Source organism: Saccopteryx bilineata, chromosome X, assembly GCF_036850765.1.
Source record: "Saccopteryx bilineata isolate mSacBil1 chromosome X, mSacBil1_pri_phased_curated, whole genome shotgun sequence".
Taxonomy (NCBI): Eukaryota; Metazoa; Chordata; class Mammalia; order Chiroptera; family Emballonuridae; genus Saccopteryx; species Saccopteryx bilineata.
In genome coordinates, this window is record NC_089502.1 from 117,148,055 (window position 1) to 117,171,059 (window position 23,005).

The 23,005-nt window shown below is 39.9% G+C and overlaps 2 pseudogenes; both read right to left on the bottom strand.

The window, feature by feature from the left end:
- Nucleotides 1-1,093: 1,093 nt before the first annotated feature.
- Nucleotides 1,094-1,639, bottom strand: LOC136316947 (ferritin heavy chain pseudogene; annotated as a pseudogene).
- A 7,906-nt stretch (nucleotides 1,640-9,545) lies between these two features.
- On the bottom strand, nucleotides 9,546-10,091 carry LOC136316976 (ferritin heavy chain pseudogene; annotated as a pseudogene).
- Nucleotides 10,092-23,005: the final 12,914 nt, after the last annotated feature.

Consider the following 23,005-nt stretch of genomic DNA (forward strand, 5'->3'; position numbering starts at 1 on the left):
CATTCCCATGTCTTTGGGAAAGGCAGCCTAAGGCTCAGTTGTCATGATCACTGTTGCTCAGGGTGAGTTTATCAAAGAGGTACTATGCGAAGGTGACTTCTGAGGTCTCCATCTTGCTACTTGGATAATTAATATTTGCATATTTTAGTAAACAAGAAAAATTCAGGTAAAATATAAGAACCCTTCATTTTAATTCCTGCCCAATCCCATCCTTTACGTTTTCTCCAGAGGCAAGCACACCTGTGATTTTAAGGCATTTAATACTTTTTTTTTGTATTTTTCTGAAGCTGGAAACGTGGAGAGACAGACAGACTCCCGCATGCGCCCGACCGGGATCCACCCGGCACGCCCGCCAAGGGCGAAGCTCTGCCCACCAGGGGGCGATGCTCTGCCCCTCCGGGGCGTCGCTCTGTTGCGACCAGAGCCACTCTAGTGCCTGGGGCAGAGGCCAAGGAGCCATCCCCAGCGCCTGGGCCATCTTTGCTCCAATGGAGCCTTGCTGCGGGAGGGGAAGAGAGAGACAGAGAGGAAGGAGGGGGTGGAGAAGCAAATGGGCGCTTCTCCTATGTGCCCTGGCCGGGAATCGAACCCGGATCCCCCACACGCCAGGCTGACGCTCTACCGCTGAGCCAACCGGCCAGGGCAGCGTTTAATACTTTTCACATGAATGTGCACACAAATTCACCAGGGCCACACACACCATCCACCTCACCCCACACCCATATACCAGTTTATAAGGGGAGATAAGTTTTGTGTTTTCCCAGGTCGCATGGAATACCTCCTCCCCCCATCCAGGGTCCCACAGAATACCCCCTCCCTCCAGCCTGGAGATCCTGAGTTGCATGTGATTGGGCCATGAGTGGGTGGAACAATCCTGGATACCTGCTTTAGCACTTAAAAGGTGAGAGTTTTGCACACACAAATCAATGAAAGACCTTATTTATTTACGAACCAACAACTTTATCAGAAGAAATGGTAAAACTTGAACATAAAAACTTAATTGAACATGTTGCAAGGGCAATACTGCAACATGCATGCTGGGTACGGTGACCAGGCTAAGTCACTTCGTGGCTATCGGGAAGGCAGTGCAGACTCAGTTCTTGCTGTCGCCCAGGGTGAGCTTGTCAAAGAGGTGCTCTGCCAGGCCGGATTCCGGGGCTCCCATCTTGCGCAGGTTGGTGATGTGGCTCCCCAATTCTTTGATGAACGTCACCTGTTCGTGCAGGTAGTGACGCTTCAGGAAGTTGCACAAGTGGGCATCCTGCTTCTCGCTGGCCAGCTGGTGCAGGTTCAGCAGGCTCTGGTTCACATTTTTCTGCAGGGACAGGGCGCTCTCCATGGCCCCCAAGCCACTCTGCCAGTTCTCTTGCTCCGGCCTCCTGATGTTGCGCAGGCGGATATTGCCTCCGCGTTGGTTCTGCAGCCACATTAGCTTCTCCGCGTTCTCCCTCTCCTTTTCAGACTGCTGAAGGAAGAACTGTTTGAAGTGCTTCAAGGCCACATCTTCCCGGTCAAAGTAGAAAGCCATGGAGAGAAACACATAGGAGGCATGGAATTCCAAGTTGATCTGGCTGTTAATGGCGGCCTCGCAGTCGGAGTGGTAGCTCTGGCGCACTTCCAAGTGCTCCGGGGTCGCCATATCAGGCACTGCTGTGCTCGTTTGGAAGACACCAAGGCAAGGACACCGGGAAGCAGAGGGAAGGGATGGCTGCTGTGGGGAGCCTTAGAGTGTCTGAGTGACTAGTGTCACCACAGCGGATTTACTGTGCTGGAGCGTTAGGCCTCGAGTGGCTGGCGGTTGGCTCTGCAGTGAGACCGGAAACAGGAAGCGGGAGGGTGGGGCCGAGGGAGGATCCGTTGTTCGAAAGGGGGGTTTAAGGGGGACCGAGGTGGGCGGCACCCCACGGACATGTTCCAAGTTCCATCATAGCCTGGGGGAAGTGGTGAGCACCTCATATTTAATGCTTTAAATTTTGCAATGATATTTCTATTTTTCAAGAACTTTATCTCTCTTATAACTGTTTCCTTCTATAATAGACTTCTTTTTATAAATCCATATTCGTTCCTTATTATTCTGAGAATATGAATTTGAATTTTGGCAAAATATTTCTTCTGTTTCTTGTATTATATCTGGTTTCTACCCTCCCCAAAATAGTCAGTTTGTTCACTGTGATCTTCTCCTTTACCTTCCTCATACATCTGAGAAGCCTTTGTTCATTTGTATTTAGGGATAAGGACTTATTTGATCAACCTAGGAAATTAGCATGGATCTGATGTAGAATTGTGATGTCCATTTCACTAGTAGGCTTCTGTTTGAAATGGGAGGGGGAAGTGTGTTAATTATTCAGTTTCTTTCTCCTTTGGGGATACATGGAATGGAGCTCACAGGTAGGATAGGGACACTGCCTGTTGCCAAAATAAATATTGTATGATACTTCTGACATTGAGAGACTAGTGTTTTCTCCTTCTTGGTAGCTGTGCCCAATGGTTTCCCTTCACCGTAGGTCTGCAATCCTTTTAAGCTGATTCAGAGTCTTTGGAGTGTAATTTGGGGAGAGTAAAGGGGTCAAATGCTGCAGATGCTTACTGCCCTATGTAAGAAAGGTTGGGGGAGGACTAGAGATGGTCAGGGTAAAACAGATATGCTTTTCACAGATTAGTTCTAATTTTATGGTTGACCAAGGACCCTCTACAGTGCTGCAATTTTATTTAAAGTACTGCAATTTTGCCCTGGCCGATTGGCTCAGTGGTAGAGCGTCGGCCTGGCGTGCAGAAGTCCCGGGTTCGATTCTGCACGAATCGAACACAGGGCACACAGGAGAAGCGCCCATCTGCTTCTCCACCCCTCCCCCTCTCCTTCCTCTCTGTCTCTCTCTCTCTCTCTTCTCCTCCCGCAGCCAAGGCTCCATTGGAGCAAAGATGGCCCGGGTGCTGGGGATGGCTCCTTGGCCTCTGCCCCAGGCGCTCGAGTGGCTCTGGTCGCAACAGAGCGACGCCCCGGAGGGGCAGAGCATCGCCCCCTGGTGGGCAGAGCTTCGCCCTTGGCGGGCGTGCCGGGTGGATCCCAGTCGGGGCGCATGTGGGAGTCTGTCTGACTGTCTCTCCCCGTTTCCAGCTTCAGGAAAATACAAAAAAAAAAAAAAAAAAAGAAAGAAAAAAAAAGTACTGCAATTTTACTTACTCTGTACTTAGAGTTTCTCTGAATGTGTTCAGGTTTTCTATTGCAAATGTTTCAAATTCTCTGAATTAGCCAATCTAGTAGTCTCTCCTTTTTCCTTACTTGCAAGAATTTCTCACAATTCCTAGTCTCTTAATAACACCCTTTCTTGTGTGTATGTGTTTTCAGATCATTTTTGTTTAGTTTACCAACATGATTCAATTATCTTTTTTAAAAACTATTTAAAAATGAAAACACTTACTTTCTGAATGGTCAATACATTTACAGATGTCAAAAACCATGGATTTCTCTTTGCAGGCAACCATTGAGTATTATTTGTTATAATCAGGGGGAGAAAAAGAATTTAAAATAAAAGAAATCATATTCATATTAAGGAAAATCATCGCATCAGAGTGGAGAAATTTTAGAAACATATTCCTTAGTAACACATTTTTTTCTAGTGTACATAGAACATTTATCAAGATAGACCATATTCTAGGTTACAACACAAGGTTCAATAAATATAACATTATTCATATTGTTAGTATAGGTAGCTAGATATTAATAAAGGAAGAGAGTGAAGGGAATCAGATATTAAGAAGCATAATGAACTAGGGAGCTGAAATGGACAATAAACTTCCCCTCACACTTCAGGTTATTGCAGCATTGCTCTACCAAGGGGACTAACACACCTCTCTTTCCTGTGGATGGAGGAAGGACTAGCTTTTCAATCTCCCCAGGGTATAACTGGTCCACTTGCCCAGACTATGCAGGAAAGGAATAAACAATAAAGAGGAAATGTCTCTGTTGAACACATACCCACTAGAATCTAAGATGATACAAGGGGATGTTTTTCTCAACTATGAGGCACGCCCAGAAGGAACTAAGATGGCAACCATAAGGGGCAAAGCCTAGCCTGGAGAAAGTATCCCATTGGGTAAGGGACACAGAATCCTGGAAGAGCTAGGAAATGGATTGGTGAGGGAGAGAATCCAACCCTAATCCAGGAAAGATTGAAGAGTTGATTTGTTAGTTTGAAAGTGTGCCTGGTCCTTCTCAAACCTGAGACAATATAATCTATCGTAAATAAAACACTTTCTCTCTCTCTCTCTCTTTCTCTCTCTCTATCCCCCCCCTCTCTCCTCCCTCTTTGAAACACATGTACACCCTGTTCATTTGCTCACGTGTTCTCTCTCCATAGCAGCCATGCAGGCCTAGTAGCCTTGCAGCCAGCAACCACACAGACTCCCAAGTGCAGGCTTCAAGCACAAACCTGGGTAGGGCAATGCAATGCCAATCAAAGGACAGCCAGGAATAGAGACTATGCTAGCCAGATAGGAACAAAGGTTGAACTAGACTCAGCTTTGATATGAACTGAACCGATGGCACAGAATCTCTGAACCTTTGCTTTTCTTTTGGGATTGATGAAGACAAAGCTGAACTTTTTCCATGGTGGGACGAATGGAGATAAGACTCTGGGAACTCACAAGCAGTCATTTGATTTTGCTTCTACAATAAATCTTACCATTATACTTTATCCTCCCATATGTAGGTTGCCCAATGCTTTCTTTGTGACTCCATGAAAGAACCACATTTTCACTGGCAACAATATTATGAAAGAAATGTTCTCTAATAACAATGAAATTAGATTAGAAATAACTATCAAAGATATCTAAAGAATACTCAAATATTTGGAATCTAATAAATGCATTTTCAAACAACCCAAGTGTTGAAAAAGAAATTGTTTTGAATTGAATGAAAACAAAAACAGCCTATCAACATTTATAGGTTAAAGCAGTACTTACATGATAATTTATAGCATTAAATTCCTATATTAGAAAAGAGAAAAGGTCTCAAATCCATCATCTAACCTTTTACCTTAAGAAGTACAAAAGGGCCCTGGCCAGTTGGCTTAGTGGTAGAGTGTTGGCCCAGCATCTAGAAGTCCTGGGTTCGATTCCTGGCCAGGGTACATAAAAGAAGCGCCCATCTGCTTCTCCACTCTTCCCCCTGTCCTTTCTTTCTCTATCTCTCTCTTCCCCTCCTGCAGCCAAGGTTCCATTGGAGCAAAGTTGACCGGGATACTGAGGATGGCTCCATGGCCTCTGCCTCAGGCACTTGAATAGGTCTGGTTGCAATGGAACAAAGGCCCAGATGGGCAGAGCCTCGCCCCCTGATGGGCATGCTGAGTGGATCCCAGTCAGTCCTGCGCATATGAGAGTCTGTCTGACTCCCCACTTCTCACTTCAGAAAAAAAAGTAGAAAAGGACTAAAATAAACCCAAGCCAAGCAAAAGGAAGGAAAATTTAAAGATATAAGCAGAAAATAGTGAAATAGAAAACAAAAAATTTATCAAATTTATGAAATCAAAGCAGTTTCTTTGAGGAAATTAAACAAAAAGATAAATTTCTAGACAGAGAGAGAGAGAGAGAGAGAGGACACAAATGACCAGTTTTAAGAATGAGAAAGAAGCCCTGGCCAGATAGCTCGCCTGGTTAGAGCATCATCCCAATGCTCAAAGGTTGCCAGTTTGATCCCCTGTCAGGATACACACAGAAAGAATCAGGTCAAAGTTTCTGTCTGTCTGCGTCTCTCTCTCAAAATCAATAAATAAATTTTTAAAAATGAGAAAGAAGACTTCACTGTGAATCACATACTTATTCAAAGGATTATGAAGAAATGCAGTTGTGATATTGTATCATCAGACATATATATTTTGTTCTTCATCCCCAGCTCCTGGCAAGTGCTCCTAAAACTCTTGTAATATTTTAAGTGATGAGTGATAGAAGCATATTTTGTTATATTTGGTTTTGGTCCCTAGACCCTAAAAAAACTCTGGAGTGATAAAAGTGAAAGGAGTATATTTTGCTATTTATAACAAACTCCTTTCAGCCATACCTGAATTTATGGTAATGAGGTGACTTTTGGAAAGCCCCAAAAAATGGAGAGCTGGATGCTAGGGGAACCAACCATGTGATTAGAAGGTTGAAGCTTTTAGTCCTTCATCATGACCTCTGGAGGGGAGAAGGGAAGGAGCTTGACTTAATCACTAATGGTGAATTATTTAATTGGTCATGTCTATTGTAATGAGACCTCCATTAAAACTGTAATCAAAGGGGTTCAGAAAAGCATCTGGGTTGATGAACACATAGAGGTGCTTTGAAGGTGATGCAACTTAAGAAGGCATGGAATCTCCATGCCCCTTCTCCAGATACCTTGCTCTATGCTTCTCCTCCATCTGGCTGATCTTAAATTGTATTGTTATAATAAACTGCTAATATAGTAAGTAAACTGTTTTCCTGAGTTCTGTGAGCCATTGTGGAAAATTACCAAATTTGAGGAGGTGGTCAAAGGAACTTCCAATTTATAGCTTGGTGGTCAAAACACAGTTGAGAACCTAGACTTGCAATTAATGCCTGAAGTAGAGGATGGGAGGCAATATTAAGGGGACCGAGTGCTTAGCCTGTGGGATCTGTACTAACTCCAGGTAGTTAGTTCATAATTTAATTTTAGGATTCCCAATTGGTAACTGGAAAGTTAGAGAATTCGTTGGTGTGTGTGTGTGTGTGTGTGGGGGGGGGGAATACATAATATTTTATCAGAAATATTTTCTTTAATAATAACAATTTGATGCCAAAATTCAATAATTTAATTGAAATTAAATTATTGGTGCCTGACCTGTGGTGTCACAGTGGATAAAGTGTCAACCTGGAATGGTGCAGTTGTTAGTTCAAAACTGTGGACTTGCCTGGTCAAGGCACATATCAGAGTTGATGCTTCCTGCTACTCCCTCCCCTTTTCTTCTCTCTTCTCTCTCTTTCGCCTCTTTAAAAATGAATAAATAAAGTCTTAAAAAACTATTGGTTAATTAAATGTATAACTGAGCTACAAAAATTATAAATCAAAATGTTACTAAAACAAACCCACATGACCATGTTGTATACATGTAGTCACCAATGTTCACTCAAGGAGAAATATATACCATAAAGAGCCGTGTAAAGTGAGCTTGGAAGTCTTCTCTCCTCTTGAATTTTTCGAGATATTTTGAGAAGGATAGGTGTTACTTCTTTGAATGTTTGGTAAAATTAACCTGTGAGGTCATCCAATCTAGGACTTTTGTTTATTAGGAGTTTTTATTTTATTTTTTATTACTGCTTCAGTTTCAATAGTTGTAAGCCATCTGTTCAGTTTTTCAGTTTCTTCTTGATTCAGTTTTGGAAGATTGTATATTTCTTGGAATTTGTTCATTTTTTCCAGATTGTCCAATTTATTGGCAAAAAGTTGTTCATTTATATATTCTTATGCTACTTACATACCTTAAGTACAGATATTGTATGAGGCTCATCCTACTAGTGGGTAGATAATAAATGCCCCTTTAGGGTAAATAATACCCACTGTGCAGGAATGAGTTAACAGAGCAGGAATGACACCACTGCCTTTAGAAAGGCCTCCTTGCAAGTTGGGACCTTGGGCCTGGTATCTGAGAACTTTGATTTGGGAAGTGTTCCTGCCTTCCCTAATTGATAAAAATGTCTCATTGTGCCTAGAGTGTATAAACAATCTAGTTTATGGTGAACACATATTTTCTTTCTATGCATATGAAGTCTTGGAACTTGCTAAGTCGAGGCTGCCTATATGCCCAGCCCCTAATACAAATTTGGAGCCCTGAATCTACAAAGAGCTTCACAGCCTCAGAGTTATCTACATGATAGTTCTACTTGGACATCTAATGGGCATTTCAGATTTTATATAATATACCATTCCCACCCTTCTATCCCAGGTATGCTCTGGCTAAATGTCCCAAAAATAATAAATAGCACTACAATCAATCCCTGTATTCACTTCTAAACATCAGAACTTAGATTATTTTCCTCATGTCTCATTGTTCACATCTTGTCCATAAGCAAATCTTGTCAGCTCATCCAGTGTGCATCTGGAATTTGTCTATATCCTTTCATTTTCTTAGTAACCACAATGGTTCAAGCCACCATTTTTCTTCACCTGGACCAGCTACAAGATTTCTTAACTAGTCTCCCAGCTTCAGCTATCCCTGAACTTTACATTCTTCAAAGCATTGAGTCACTAACAACATTTAGCAGGATTTATTCTACTTAATAGTCAATATCAGAAATGTGACTTGAAGCCTTGACCTTGTATTTTACAGCCCTTCTATTGAGATAATTTGAGGTTTGGGGAAACACGATACCTTAATGGAAGAAAAAGTACAATTGAAGGAAAAACTGTATTTGGATGTTTTGTAAGGGTGATATTCATGTCCAGCATGATGGCCATGGGAAATCATTCCCGTGTCTTTAGAAAAGGCAGCCTAAGGCTCAGCTATCATGATCACTGTTGCTCAGGGTGAGCTTGTCGAAGAAGTACGGGAGTCCTGGGCTAAGATACAGTATTGTTCCTATGACAGTGACATAAACCAAATTTTGGTGTAAGTTTGAACACACCTAACCTAAGTCACTTACCTATCCTAACACAGTTGTGAAATCATAATCTAGAACATAAAAAACAGCTAGAACATAAAAACACAACAGAAAAAGGAAAAGGACATAAATATACTGTACCGTACTCTGTACTGCAAATTCTTCCGCTGTGCACGAACTGGTCCACCCACATGATTCATAAGTATGACACTAATGCCATAAACTGCAACACATCTCAATTTTTACAGTTTTATGGGAGTGAGCATCATAAAATCGAAATGTTCTATGTCGGGCCTGTCATAACCCAAAGACCCCCTGCACTATGCCAAGATAGCTTCTGGAGTCTACATCTCGTTCCCCAGATAATGTTAACAAACATTAATATTTGCCTATCTTAGTAAACTAGAAAAATTCAGGTAAAAAATGTAAGAACCCTTCATTTTAATTCCTGCCCAATCCCATTCTTTACTTTTTCTCCAGAGGCGAGCATACTTGTTATTTTAAGGCCACGTTTTATCATTTTAGCATGAATGTGCACCCACATTCACCAGGGCCACACACACCATCCACCTCACCCCACACCCATATACCAGTTTATAAGGGGAGATAAGTTTTGTGTTTTCCCAGGTCGCATGGAATACCTCCTCCCCCCATCCAGGGTCCCACAGAATACCCCCTCCCTCCAGCCTGGAGATCCTGAGTTGCATGTGATTGGGCCATGAGTGGGTGGAACAATCCTGGATACCTGCTTTAGCACTTAAAAGGTGAGAGTTTTGCACACACAAATCAATGAAAGACCTTATTTATTTACGAACCAACAACTTTATCAGAATAAATGGTAAAACTTGAACATAAAAACTTAAATGAACGTCTTTCAAGGGCAACACTGCAATGTGCATGCTCGCATGGTGACCAGGGTGTCGCCCCGTGGCTATCGGGAAGGCAGTCCGGGCTCAGTTCTTACTGGCACCCAGGAAGAGTTTGTCAAAAAGGTACTCTGCCAGGCCGGATTCCTGGGCCCCCATCTTGCGCAGGCTGGTGATGTGGTCCCCCAGCTCTTTGATGAATGTCACCTGTTCTTGCAGGCAGTGGCTCCCCAGGAAGTCGCACAAGTGGGCATCCTGCTTCTCGCCGGCCAGCTGGTGCAGGTTCAGCAGGCTCTGGTTCACTCTCTTCGCCAGGCTCAGGGCGCTCTCCATGGCCTCCAGGCCGCTCCCCCATTCATCACCCTGGGGCCTGTGGACGTTAAACAGGCGGGTGCAGCCCCCACGCTGGTTCTGCAGCTGGATCAGCCTGTCGGCCATCTCCCTCTCCTTGCTCGACTGCTGCAGGAAGAACTGGGCGAAGTGCTTCAAGGCCACATCGTGGCGCTGAAAGTAGAAGGCCATGGACGTGTACACATAGGAGGTGTAGAGCTCCAGGTGGATCTGGTTGTTGACCGCGGCCTCGCACTCGGGATGGTAGTTCTGACGCACATATGAGGGTGGCGTCGTCGCCATTTTGGAAGCCCAGGTGTGAGGTGAGCACCGAGGCGAGGCAGCACGGAAGCGGGGCTGCGTGCTGGGCGGCAGGGGCTGTGGGGTGCACAACGGCGGGGCGAAGGTGTAGGCTACCGGGCCTCAGTGTGTCCCTGGGGTAGGTGACCAGGGCTGCCACAGACTGGAGTGCTCGGGATTAGGACGCAGGCGGCCGGCGGTTGGCTCTGTGATGGGACCGGAATAGAAGGAGGAGGAACGTGACCAACCGGAAGAAGGAAAATGTAACCGGAAGAAGTGAGTGTTTGGGGGGATTGTGAGGGACAGGGAAGGAGGATCCTTTAGAACAGGGGGTATCAAGGGGACCCCCAACGGCCGGTAGGATTCTATTCCAGCCTGGGTGAGAAGGGTGTCTTAGTGCTGGATTTCTGGAGTATAACATTTTAAAATGTTATTCATGAATATAAATGCTAATGTTTTGAGTTAATTACCTGGATGATTTTTTTTTAGCAACTTGTTTCAACATTGTCCTAATGGGACTTTTCCATCAAACATAGTCCTTTTGTGGTATCATTGGTTACATTTAATAAAACAAAGCTTTATTTCAGGGGTCGGAAACCTTTTTGGTTTAGAGAGCCATGAACGCCACATATATATATTTTTGTATTTTTCTGAAGCTGGAAACGGGGAGAGACAGTCAGACAGACTCCCTCATGCGCCCGACCAGGATCCACCCGGCACGCCCACCAGGGGCGACGCTCTGCCCACCAGGGGGGATGCTCTGCCCATCCTGGGCGTTGCTATGCTGCGACCAGAGCCACTCTAGCGCCTGGGGCAGAGGCCAAAGAGCCATCCCCAGCGTCCGGGCCATCTTTTTGCTCCAATGGAGCCTTGGCTGAGGGAGGGGAAGAGAGAGACAGAGACAGGAAGGAGAGGGGGAGGGGTGGAGAAGCAGATGGGCGCTTCTCCTGTGTGCCCTGGCCGGGAATCGAACCCGAGACTTCTGCACGCCAGGCCGACGCTCTACCACTGAGCCAACCAGCCAGGGCAACGCCACATATTTTAAAATGTAATTCCGTGAGAGCCATACAACGATCCATCTACGTTAGGCATTATCCAATAAAAATTTGGTGATGTCCCGGAGGACAGCTGTGATTGGCTCCAGCCACCCACAACCATGAACATGAGCGGCAGGAAATGAATGGATGGTAATACATGAGAATGTTTTATATTTTTAACATTATTATTTTTTTATTAAAGATTTGTCTGCGAGCCAGATGCAGCCATAAAAAGCCACATCTGGCTTGTAAGCCATAGGTTCCCAACCCCTGCTTTATTTGAATGGCTTAAGCATCCATAGTAATGACAGTTCTGATAGCCTCACCCAGTTCCTGAGCCTTATATACCAGTGATCTTGTTTTCTTTGCCTATTCACCAAGTTCACACACAGCTCCAGTCTTAGTGACTCATTCCATATTTAAGTATTTCACTCTTTTTGCACTAGTTCTTTGCTCCCTTTATTCTCCTTTCTCTGAATCTTTGAGCGTAGCTATAGAAACACATTCCTTTGCCCTGTCTTCACCCCAGTAGAGACAGTTTCAATAATCTCATTCTTGATACACTAGGTTTGTTCACCCATTTCACCTGGCTTTCCAATTTCTTTCCTCTTGGGTGAGTGCAGACTTCGGTTTTCTCTGGCAGGAAACAAAAGTTTTAGGTGCATTGTTAGAGAAAGCACTTAACAGTGTATTCAACCTTTCTAACCCCATTTATGCTTTCATTGCCACTCAGCAAGCTTTAGTTATGTTTTGAGGAATGAGCCATTTTGGTTGGGAATACCATTGATGTCAAATTGCCTTTCATTCATTCATTAAACAAATATTTATTGGTTATCTAATATGGCCCAGGCACTGGTCTAGGATTTTTGCATATATTAGTCACAGAGAGAGTCTGTTTCTGTGGGATTTTTATTTTAGTGAAGGAGCAGATACAAAACAAATATGAAACTGTCATTTCCTCCCCTTATTGTCCCAAGTAAATATATACAGGATGTATATATGGAAATTAAAAAGAGAAAATATATTCTTAGAAATCAAGGATATTGTAGTGGAAGATATAAGACCAACCTAGGTATTTATAATTGATTTATACACTAATTCAGCAACCATTTATATATTCTAAATATGTGTAGAACATTATGATTCTGGAGATACATAAGAATCAAATGTGGTCTCTCTTTTCAAGGTACAAGATGGAGTGACAGAATACTACAAGTGCTCTCATATGTTTTTTAAATTATAGATAAAATGCTTACTCTCATTTATAGTTTTATTCCCATGTTTCAATTAATGTACCTTTCTTGGTGTGCATATTTCTCTTTGGAAGCTTATGTTATTTTATAATTAGTGATTATGAAGAAAATAAAGGATCAGATATCAAATATCATATAATCAGTTTTAGATGCATTTAATTATTGATTCTTTAAAAAATAGAATAATAATGTCTATTTGATAAGTTGATTATAATGATAGAATTGTACATTAGACGTGGAAAAGAACTACATGATTAGTTTCTCAGTGAGGTAAGATTTTAATCTGTATTTCTTTACATCCGTGTTTAGTCTTAATATAATTATAAACTTTCATAATTTCCCTGGGAGATTATGTTGTAGACCTCACTGTAAGAATCTATTTGAATAGGAGAAATTTTGATTTTGTAAAATGTTTCGCATTATGTTCCAAGATTTAAAAAGAAATTTATCCCTATAATTTCACTCTACCTAAGGTTTAAAAACTAGGGGAAATTAATACACAAGCATGGGTTGGGACCTCAAAATTCCATGAAGGAAATATACATATGTATAAACAAAAGCATTTCATTCAGTCTTTCTTTTTTCTTTCTTTTTTAAGACTTTATTTATTCATTTGAGAGAGAGAGAGAGAGAAAGGGGGAGGAGCAGGAAGTATCAACTCCCTTATGTGCCTTGACCAGGAAAGCCCAGGCTTTCAAACCAGCGACCTTAGCATTTCAGGTCAATGTTTTATCTACTGTGCCACCACAGGTCAGGCTTTCTTTAATGAAGACAAATAAAACTAAATACAAACACATAATGATAAAACTTAAGAGCAGATAATTTTTAATGTGACTATAGGACTATAAATAAAGATTTCTCTGAAATGTTTATGGTTTTTGTACTGTACGAGTAAAACAAAAACAAAAAGAACCAATAGAAGAGTATCTCTCTCTCTCTGTCTGTCTGTAAAATAAGAAATTGGCTCATGTGATTATGGATGCTGGCAAGTCCCAAAATCTGCAGTCAGCAAACTTGAGGCCCAGGAGAACTGATGGTATAGGTCAAATCCAAAGGCCAATAGGCTCAAAACCCAAGAAGTTCAAGTTAAAGGCAGGAAATAAAACCAGTGTCCCAACTCAAAGACAGTTAAGAAGTCCTGGAGAGTTCCTTCTTACTCAAAGGAGGGTCAGCATTTTTGTTCTATTTAGTCCTTCAATTGAATAGTAAGGAGGACAATCTGCTTTACTCAGTGTACTGTTTCAAATATTAATCTCATGGAAAAATACTCTCACAGGCACACAAAGAATGGTATTTGACTAAATATCTGCACCCCCTGGCCCAGTCAAGTTAACATGTAAAATTACCCATCACAGTATTATTCATAATAAATGCTGGGTAAACAAATAAAAATTCTAGTGCCATAATCTGAAAATTCTGTTTTGGCTTTCAATTCCCTTCATCATTTAAAAATGTTACAAACCTAATAGTTATATAATTTATATTAGAGTTCTGACTCAGTGTGTTTCGTTTCTATTCATTCATTCAATATATTTTATATTGAATACCTATTATATGCCAGGTATTTTTATAGGTCCTAACATAAAAAAATCCTATCCTACAAATTCCTCTTATTTGCATTTTTTGCAGATAACTGCTTTTCAATGTTCTGTATAATCTTTTCTAAAAATTAATACAGGCAATAGACATGATGATATATATTTTTACGAAGAAGATCATAAGTAGCAACATTTGGTGACTTATCTCATTCTCTGTGTGTGTATGAACATGTATAAAATCATTTAGAAAACTGGTAGTGAAAGTGATAGCAATCTAAATCAATATTATCTATCAGTCCTTAATCAAAATTATCTGTTCCTGGGCTGTTCACACTATGTTACCTCATTATTACAGATACTCTCTGAGTTAACTTTTTATCATCATCACCTATATTTCACAGATAAAGAAAATTGTCAGAGAGTATGTAACGTGCTCAAATAAGCACACATCTTGTAAATAACAGAGAGTGAACTCTGATCTGGGTTCCTCTCTAGGCAGTTTGGAAAGTTGGACTGGACCATGGGCTCTTTAGGACAAAAACTTGAAGTTGGTTGATAACAAATTTCATATAGTAGAGGCTCAAAAACATTAATTAAAGTGTTAAAGGCTTTATTAAAAGCTTTATTTTATTATTTCTCATTATGTTTCATGATTTCTCCAAATTAAAACAGTGTGTGGGTGTAGATGTTGAATATGTATTAAACTGAGTTTCCTTTAGGAGGAAAAAAAATTCAAAGACACCCAATGGTGACAAATTATTCTTGTAATTTTACTTTGATAGGCACAAACATAAAACTAGTTATAAAAAACTGTGCTTAAAGGTATACTTTTATAGCTGTAAAACGAACGATTTATAAATATATGCAACTAAGACTATAAAGATAAAATTAAACTTAAAAAGTTTCAATATGCTTCAGACAGCATTTTTTCTTTTTGTGTGTGTGTGTTTTTCTAAAGTGAGTAGGGAAGCAGAGAGACAGACTCCTGCATGTGCCCAACCATGATCCACCCAGCATGCTCACTAGTGGGTGATGCTCTGCCCATCTGGGGCATTGCTCTGTTACAACCAGAGCCATTCTAGCACCTGAGGTGGAGGCCATGGAGCCATCCTCAACACCCGAGCCAACTTTGCTCCCACGGAGCCTTTGCTGTGGGAGGGGAAGAAAGGGACAGAGAGAAAGGAGAGGAGGAAGGGTGGAGAAGCAGATGGGTGCTTCTCCTGTGTGCCCTGGCCGGGAATCAAACCTGGGACATCCACATGCCTAGCTGATTCTCTACCACTGAGCCAACTGGCCAGGGCCCTAAGCTTTTTCTAATAAACACAGTCATTTTTCACTGAGAATAAGTTTGCTGCCTCTTCTTTATATGTTGAGATTCAAGTTCTCTTTTGGGTGCCATTTCTTTTTACCCTGATATATGTGGACCATTTCAGGTCTTAACTATTCTTCTTTATGAAACAATTGATACAATTTAGTTCATAGGATGATTCATAAAGTAAATTTGCTTTTAGTTAGTGGAAGCTATTATTTAAATATTATTTGTCCACGTTGTTCTTTTTTAATAACTTGTGAAAACTAAAGTGATTCTTTATTCTGATGCAGTTATTCTGGTTTCATGAAGTGACATTAAAAGTCTCACTAACATTAATAACTGAAGGTGCTGAAATTTCATTGTATTGAAACATTTTTAATTTCTAAGTCATCACTTTAAAAGGAAATTTTAGTCTTTGAAGCTGGTAAAACACTTCAATGTAACTATAAAGGCGGACATAGGACAATTGTCTTTTTTTTACACTTGAACATACCAATCTAGCAGCAATCACACTCAACATAATTCAAAAATGATCTACACGTGCAATTGTGGAGACTGTATCTGTGTGACAATTTTTGAGCTTTAAAAAGATCAAATCATCCTGAAAATGTTTCCAATAACTTTTCAATTAGGTATAGACAATAGAACAAATACAGATAGAGTACACTCAGTGGTATAAATACACCATACCTCTAATCATAACTATTTAGCATCTAATGTATGACCAGCTTTGTGCTGAATGATTGAAACAGACATTGACTTTAATCTTATGTGCTCAAGAGTCTGTTTCAGTTCACTTTGCTCCCAAACAATATATATGTGACCAATATAAAATTAGTTGTTAATGAGTTGCTAATAAAATTTGCATTTACTTTGAGATATGTATGTATTCAATAATGTTTTATTTAAAATATTTCTTTCAATTACTAATGCAGAGGTTGCTACAGAAGTCTAATACATTTTTCTATGTAACAGTTATGTTTGGGAAAATATATATGATATGACTATGTTAGTTTAAAGATCTAAAATGTCTTAGTTGAAGCTGTATTTTATTTCAGTAAAATCAAGTGTAACTTTATCCAAGCTAGTTAAGCAAAAAAACATACCTTATAAAAATTTTCTGTGATTGCAAGCCTTACTATCATAATCACCCATAGTGTTAATAGAATAAGCTTATATTTTATGTAATCATTTTTTTTCAGGATTTGACATGAGTAATGTTCTCTCATTTTTAATTTTCTAAACTTTTTTTCACACTCTCAATCACTTATTTCCTCATTTCCTCATTCATAAAAATATAATTATCTTGTCCCCAGCCAGTTGTCTCAGTGGTAGAGCATTGGTCTGGCATGTGGATGTCCTGGGTTGGCATCCCAGCCAGGGCACATAAGAGAAGCACCCATCTGCTTCTCCACCCTTCCCCCTCTCACTTCTCTCTCTCTATCTCTCTCTTACCCTCCTGCAGCCATGGCTCCATTGGAGCAAGTTTGCCTTAGGCACTGAGGATGGCTCCATGGCTTCCACCTCAGACTCTAAGAAGAGCTTGGATGCTGAGCAACAGAGCAGGGGCCCCAGATGGGCAGAACATCGTCCCCTAATGGGTTTCCTGGGTGGATCCCAGTCAAGGTGCGTGCAGGAGACTCTCTTTTTCTGTTTCTTCTCCTCTAACGAATTAAATATATAATTATCTCAACTAGCCAATGTTAAAACTGAGTGAAAAATAAAAAACTTGTACAAGTAAATTTTATATAGTGTTCCATGTTTAGTATTCATATTTATTCCCTCCCTCCGAACTTACCATTTTTCAGTTTTTGCTCATAGTTGAAAACTAAACAATGCTCTTTTATTTTCTTGAAGCCTTTTGCCATTTTCCAAAAAAAAAAAAAAATCTCTGAATGTTTAAGATCAGTTAAATATATTTTGGAAAATTTCAAATTTCTGTTAATTAATATCTGATTAGCATGACCAGATGGTGGCACAGTGGATAGAGCATCAAACTGGGATGCAAAGGACCCAGGATCAGAAACCCCGAGGTTGCCAGTTTGAGAGCAGGCTCATCTGGTCTGAGCACAGCTCACCAGCTTGAACCCAAGGTCGCTGGCTTGAGCAAGGGGTCATTTGGTCTGCTGAAGGCCCACGGTCAGGGTACATATAAGAAAACAAGCAATGAACAACTGAGGTGCAGCAATGAAGAATTAGTGCTTCTCATCTCTCTTCCTGTCTGTCTGTCCCTATCTATCCCTCTCTCTGTCTCTCTCTCTCTGTCACAATAATAATAATAACAATAATAATAATAATAATAATAATAAATATATCTGGTTATTTAGTTACTTTCTGCCAAAATGATTTTAAACTTCATTGATTTCAATATGAATCAATGGCTTGGGATATATTCTTTAGATAGAATATTAACATTTTGCTTTTGTTTATGTGTATGGTGCACTTAAGTTCTGATTTCTTATATGACAAGTAATTCATGAGGAACGGTTCATTAATCTGCCAAGTACTGTCGGCTGTATGACTCAGTTCTCCATTAGTAATATTGTCCCTTGATTTTGTCCAGACAGAAAAGTGCTGATTTTTTTAAACCATTGGCAGTGATATGAATTTATGCAGTATATGTATGTATGTACACACACACAATAAGATGGATTGAGCCTGACCAGGTGATGGCTCAGTGGATAGAGCGTCAGAGTGGGATGGGAAGGACCGAGGTTTGAAACCTCGAGGTCGCCAGCTTGAGTTTGGGCTCATCTGGTTGGGCAAGGCTCACCATCTTGAACTCAAGGTTGCTAGCTTGAGCAAGGGGTCACTCGGTCTGCTGTAGCCCCCTGTCAAGGCACATGTGAGAAAGCCATCAATGAACAACTAAGGAGCCTCAATGAAGAATTGATACTTCTCATGTCTCTCCCTTCCTTTCTGTCTGTCCCTATTCGGCCCTCTCTCTGCCTCGCTGTCTCTGTCACACACAAAAAAGAAGAAGATGGATTGAGTGCAAAGACAAAACCTAGCATTCCTTGAAGAACATGAGTAGATCAGAGATATGGATGGTATGAAGTAACTGTGGGATTGGTGAGGCTAAAGGCAGCCAACTTGAAGGGAAGAGGCTGGAGAAACTGGAAACTGGAGGAAAGAGAACTAGTGAAAGGAATTCTTTTTTTTAAGATTTATTTTTTCTTTTTTTAATTTTTTAAATTCATTTTAGAGAGGAGAGAGAAAGGGAGAGAAAAAGACAGAAAGGAGAGAGAGAGAGAAAGAGAAGGTGGGGAGGAGCTGGAAGCATCAACTCCCATATGTGCCTTGACCAGGCAAGCCCAGGGTTTCGAACTGGCAACCTCAGCATTTCCAGGTCGACGCTTTATCCACTGCGCCACCACAGGTCAGGCTGAAAGGAATTCTTGGAGGATAGCACCCCTCTCTTAGGCCATCTGTGTGAAAAGCCCGTGGCTTGAAGTAGAAGGGGGAAGCTGTGCTGAGAACCCCTTATGATGGCAAGGAACATTATTTTTTAGTACATGCAGCTATTGAAACATACTTTAGCATTCCTCATCTTAACAGTCAGGAATTAAAACCAGTATGATAACTGGAAATATCAGTCCATGTCCAAAATAATCTATTTACAATTACTTCCCTATTTCACCACTTCTCTATCAATTATCAGTGCTTTTGTCTCTCCTTCTCCTCCATTCATCACATTGGTGCTTAATCAGTTGTATTTCTCAGTTATGCTGCTGAGAAATGCAGCTGTCCCTGTATGGCCCTTCCCCTTAATTCTTTTGTCTTTTCCACATTAACGATCCTTAAAGTTTAGAAAAAGATAATAGCATATAAATGAATCAAGGTACAGAATTCCTCAAGTTATAAAAATCAATTCCTGGGTCATTATTAATTGATAAAAATTGATCATATCAGTGAAAGCATTTAAGTTATTTTGTCTACAGGGATTGCAGTTGCAAGATCAAAAGACATACCCCAGTTTATTCCGTTGTTATAAATGTAGCAGGGAAAATGGAAGTAGGAATGACAAGATTCTATGCAGAACTGAAAGTCCACTTCCTTTTCTCCCAAAGATACTGTTTTATCACCTATGGTAGAGATTTTCCTAGCCATGCTATTAAATATATTTGGTTAGATTACATTCTAAATTAAACCAGTTTTTTTGTAGTAAATGTCTGTATGGGACATTTGGTTTTATAAAACTTTCATAATTTTGTTCTTACAAAGGTGTGTTGTTGGATCAAATGAGCAAGAGAAAACGTGTAATATATTATATAATATTATAACTTCTTATAAAATAATAATTCAATGTATATTTTGTGATAGATTCAATAGCATCTTAGAAAACCATGGTGTATTGTATGTATGTATTCAGTGCATACATTGTATGTTCATGTTAGACTTTGATAGCTATTGTTAATGTAAACTAAAATTTGGATCTTAATGTGGAATATGGTATGAATATATGTATTATAAATTATTCTAAAGAGATATATGTAATTATTAACCTAACATTAATAGCCTCTATTTCATAATTAAGCTTAGAGTGGTATAACTTATAAATAATAATAATATTAAATATTTCTGCCTACTCTTCCAATGTTGGACATTTAGGTAAAGTAGAAATTAGTGGGAACATGTATCTTAGCTGATTGTATGTGTGCATTCAGTGAATTTTTAATTCTTTTTTCTTTTTAAGAATTGCTCTTTTTTAAATTTATTCATTTTTTAGAGAGGGTTGGAGGAGAGAGAAAGAGAGAGAGAGAGAGAAAAAGAAATAGAGAAGTGGGAAGAGAAGCAGGAAGCATTAACTCCCATATGTGCCTTGACCAGGCAAACAGGCAAACCCGGGGTTCTGAACCAGCAATCTCAGCATTCCAGGTCACACTCTATCCACTGCGCTACCACAAGTCAGGTGAATTTTTTTAAATTTTTAGTTATTTATTTATTTATTCATTTTAGAGAGGAGAGAGAGAGAGGGAGAGATAGACACAGAGAGGAGAGAGAGACAGGGGGGAGGAGCTGGAAGCATCAACTCCCATATATGCCTTGACCAGGCAAGCTCAGGGTTTTGAACCGGTAACCTCAGCATTTCCAGGTCGACGCTTTATCCACTGCGCCACCACAGGTCAGGCCAGTCAGGTGAATTTTTAATTCTTTAAAAGATACAAATGTTGCATTAGACACGGTGGAGTGAAATTAAGCCAGCAGTAGTGGACAACTGAAATTATTGATTATTCTGCACTTTTCATATCCATAATATGAAGTGATTCTGTAAATTTTTTGCTAGCTACTAGAAAATAAACTAAGATTTTTGACAGCTCTTTGAATCATCTGTGAAAGTTTCATCAATATAAAAGTGAGATCAGTCTAATTATTTTAACTAAATCAGCAGAAATAAAGAGGTAACATTTACATGTCCTCACACAAAATTTTATAATGTTGACAACATAATAAATGCCTAAGATTTTAGCTTTTTGTGAGATCTTCTAACTATATACCAGAGAATTTCATGTGTACCTGGCATGAACCACTTTATAAAGTAGAGCTGCTTCTGCTTGATTACTTCCTAAATATTATGATAAAATATGCATATGCTGAGATAAGAACATCCCTCATGTTTTTTTCTGGAATTTATATGAAAAAATAAAATGAACCCTCTAGAAATATGAAGAAAATATTAGATTGATGTTTCCATTTTGGAAATTTGAGTAAGTCATTTGCTCTCCCTTACCCTCTAGCTGTTTATTTTAAAAAGTGGTCTTGGACTATATCGTGCTGGTGATACTGTACTCAAATGATTTTATGCCCTTGCTTGTGAATCAAAATCAATTGAGGGAATCCTGACTGAGTGTTTTGGGAAAGGGTGAGAAGGTGAGAGGTAGGAAGGGAGAGAGAGAGAGAGAGATTTAAGTAAATGGCTATGGCTTACGTGATTGCCAGGGCTGGCAAGTGAGACATTTGCAGGCCAGATCAGCAGGATGGAAATTTAGGCATAAGTTTGTGTTGTAGCCTTGAGTCCAAAGGCTGGAAATTCAGACAAAATTTTTGTGTTCCAACATGTAGGCATGAATAAGTCTTTGTTTTGGGGAGGATTTAGGCCTTAAACTGATTGGATGATGCTCATGCACACTATGGAGGGATTCTCTGCTTTACCCAAAGTCCATTTATTTGTTAATCACATCTAAAAAACACCTTCAAAGGAACTTCTTGACCAAACATTCAGGAACCATAGCCTAGCCAAGTTTACACATAAAATTAACCATCACAGATGGTAAATTTAGTGAAGGCTGATGCAGGCAGAAGAGGGACAAAGTGCAAATATGACTGGGTATCTGAGAAGGGTTGGCCATGATCTGTGTGGGTAGAGTAGGCAGCAAGGTTGCAGACCACCTGAGTCTGGGCATGAAAATGGTGTCCTGAGCTGGTGTTAATTCTGCAGTAAATGTGGTAGGCAACTGAGGATAGATAGAGACATACAGGATGTTAGAATTGGGACCAGTTAGCTTTGTTAAACCAGTAAGTTTCATCACATTGATTTTTATAGTTTATTCTCATTCCCCTTTTCACCTGTTCATTATATGCTGCTCCATTTAGTCTTCCAACTTGCTTGAGCATTTTGTTATTAGTTTTGTGAGTGTTGCTTTGGGTTGTCAGTACTGCACTATTCCTTTTTGGAACAGCACTTTATACTGAGGCAGCTGTTGCCTGTTGATTGGAAAGGCCAGTTGTAATTTCCCTGCACTCTACAGCGATGTCAGTTTTCTTTAACCTGGGAAGAGTTGTTTGCAAAAGCAAATTCCTTCCATTTCTAGTTTTTCTTCTGCTACTTGAATACTTTCATATCCGTGTATCTTCTTAATTCTTCTCTCATGACTCCATTATCCTATGGGCCCACCAGTTATTTACATATTGTCTAAATAAATTATTTTGTCCACAGGCTCTTCCTCTAGCTGGTATTTCCTTTTCCTCTATTGCATATGCTGAATTTTAAGTTTCTCCAAATTTGGTTATGTTGGATAATACCATTAATGCTGTGGTTTTTAAGGCCTTTGAAATTCTTTTGGGCATATAAAAGGCACACTACTCTTGAAAAGTAATTTTCAGACTTTGGTAGGCATAAGAATATCTAAAGATGTAAAATGCAGGTATTTGGCTCCATTTTTAGAAAATTCTAAAATGTATATAGAAAGAAGAATTGCACAAATTTGCATTTTTAAAGGAACTAGTTTATTTCTGGTATGTTCAATGACTATTCTATGTTGATTCTTCACAATACAGTATAAACCAGGAAACTAAGCCTTTTATTTTGGTATAAGAGAACAGTTGTAAAGACAGCACAGAGTTCCCATTTACTATTCACCCATTTTCCACTAATGCTATCTTACATAGTATATATGTTAAAACCAAAAAAGTTGATGTATTACTTTTAATTAAACTGCAGGTTTCTTTAGATTTGTAGATTTTTTTACAATAATATCTTTTTTTTCTGTTTCAGTATTCAATTTGGTGGTTCACACTAAATTTAGTTGTCATATTTTTAGTGTTCTATGGTCTTTCACAGGTTTTCAGCTTTTCCTTGTTGCCTATGACCTATATAGTTTGGAGCAATACTGGTCAAGTGTTTTGCAGAATTTCTCTGAATTTGTGTTTGGAGGGCTTTTCTTAGGATTAAACCTGAGTTCTGGGTTTGGGGGAAGAAAACTATAGGTAAAATACTTTTCTCACCACATTTTATCTGGGGGTACATGACACCAATGTGACTTATAACTGGTAATGT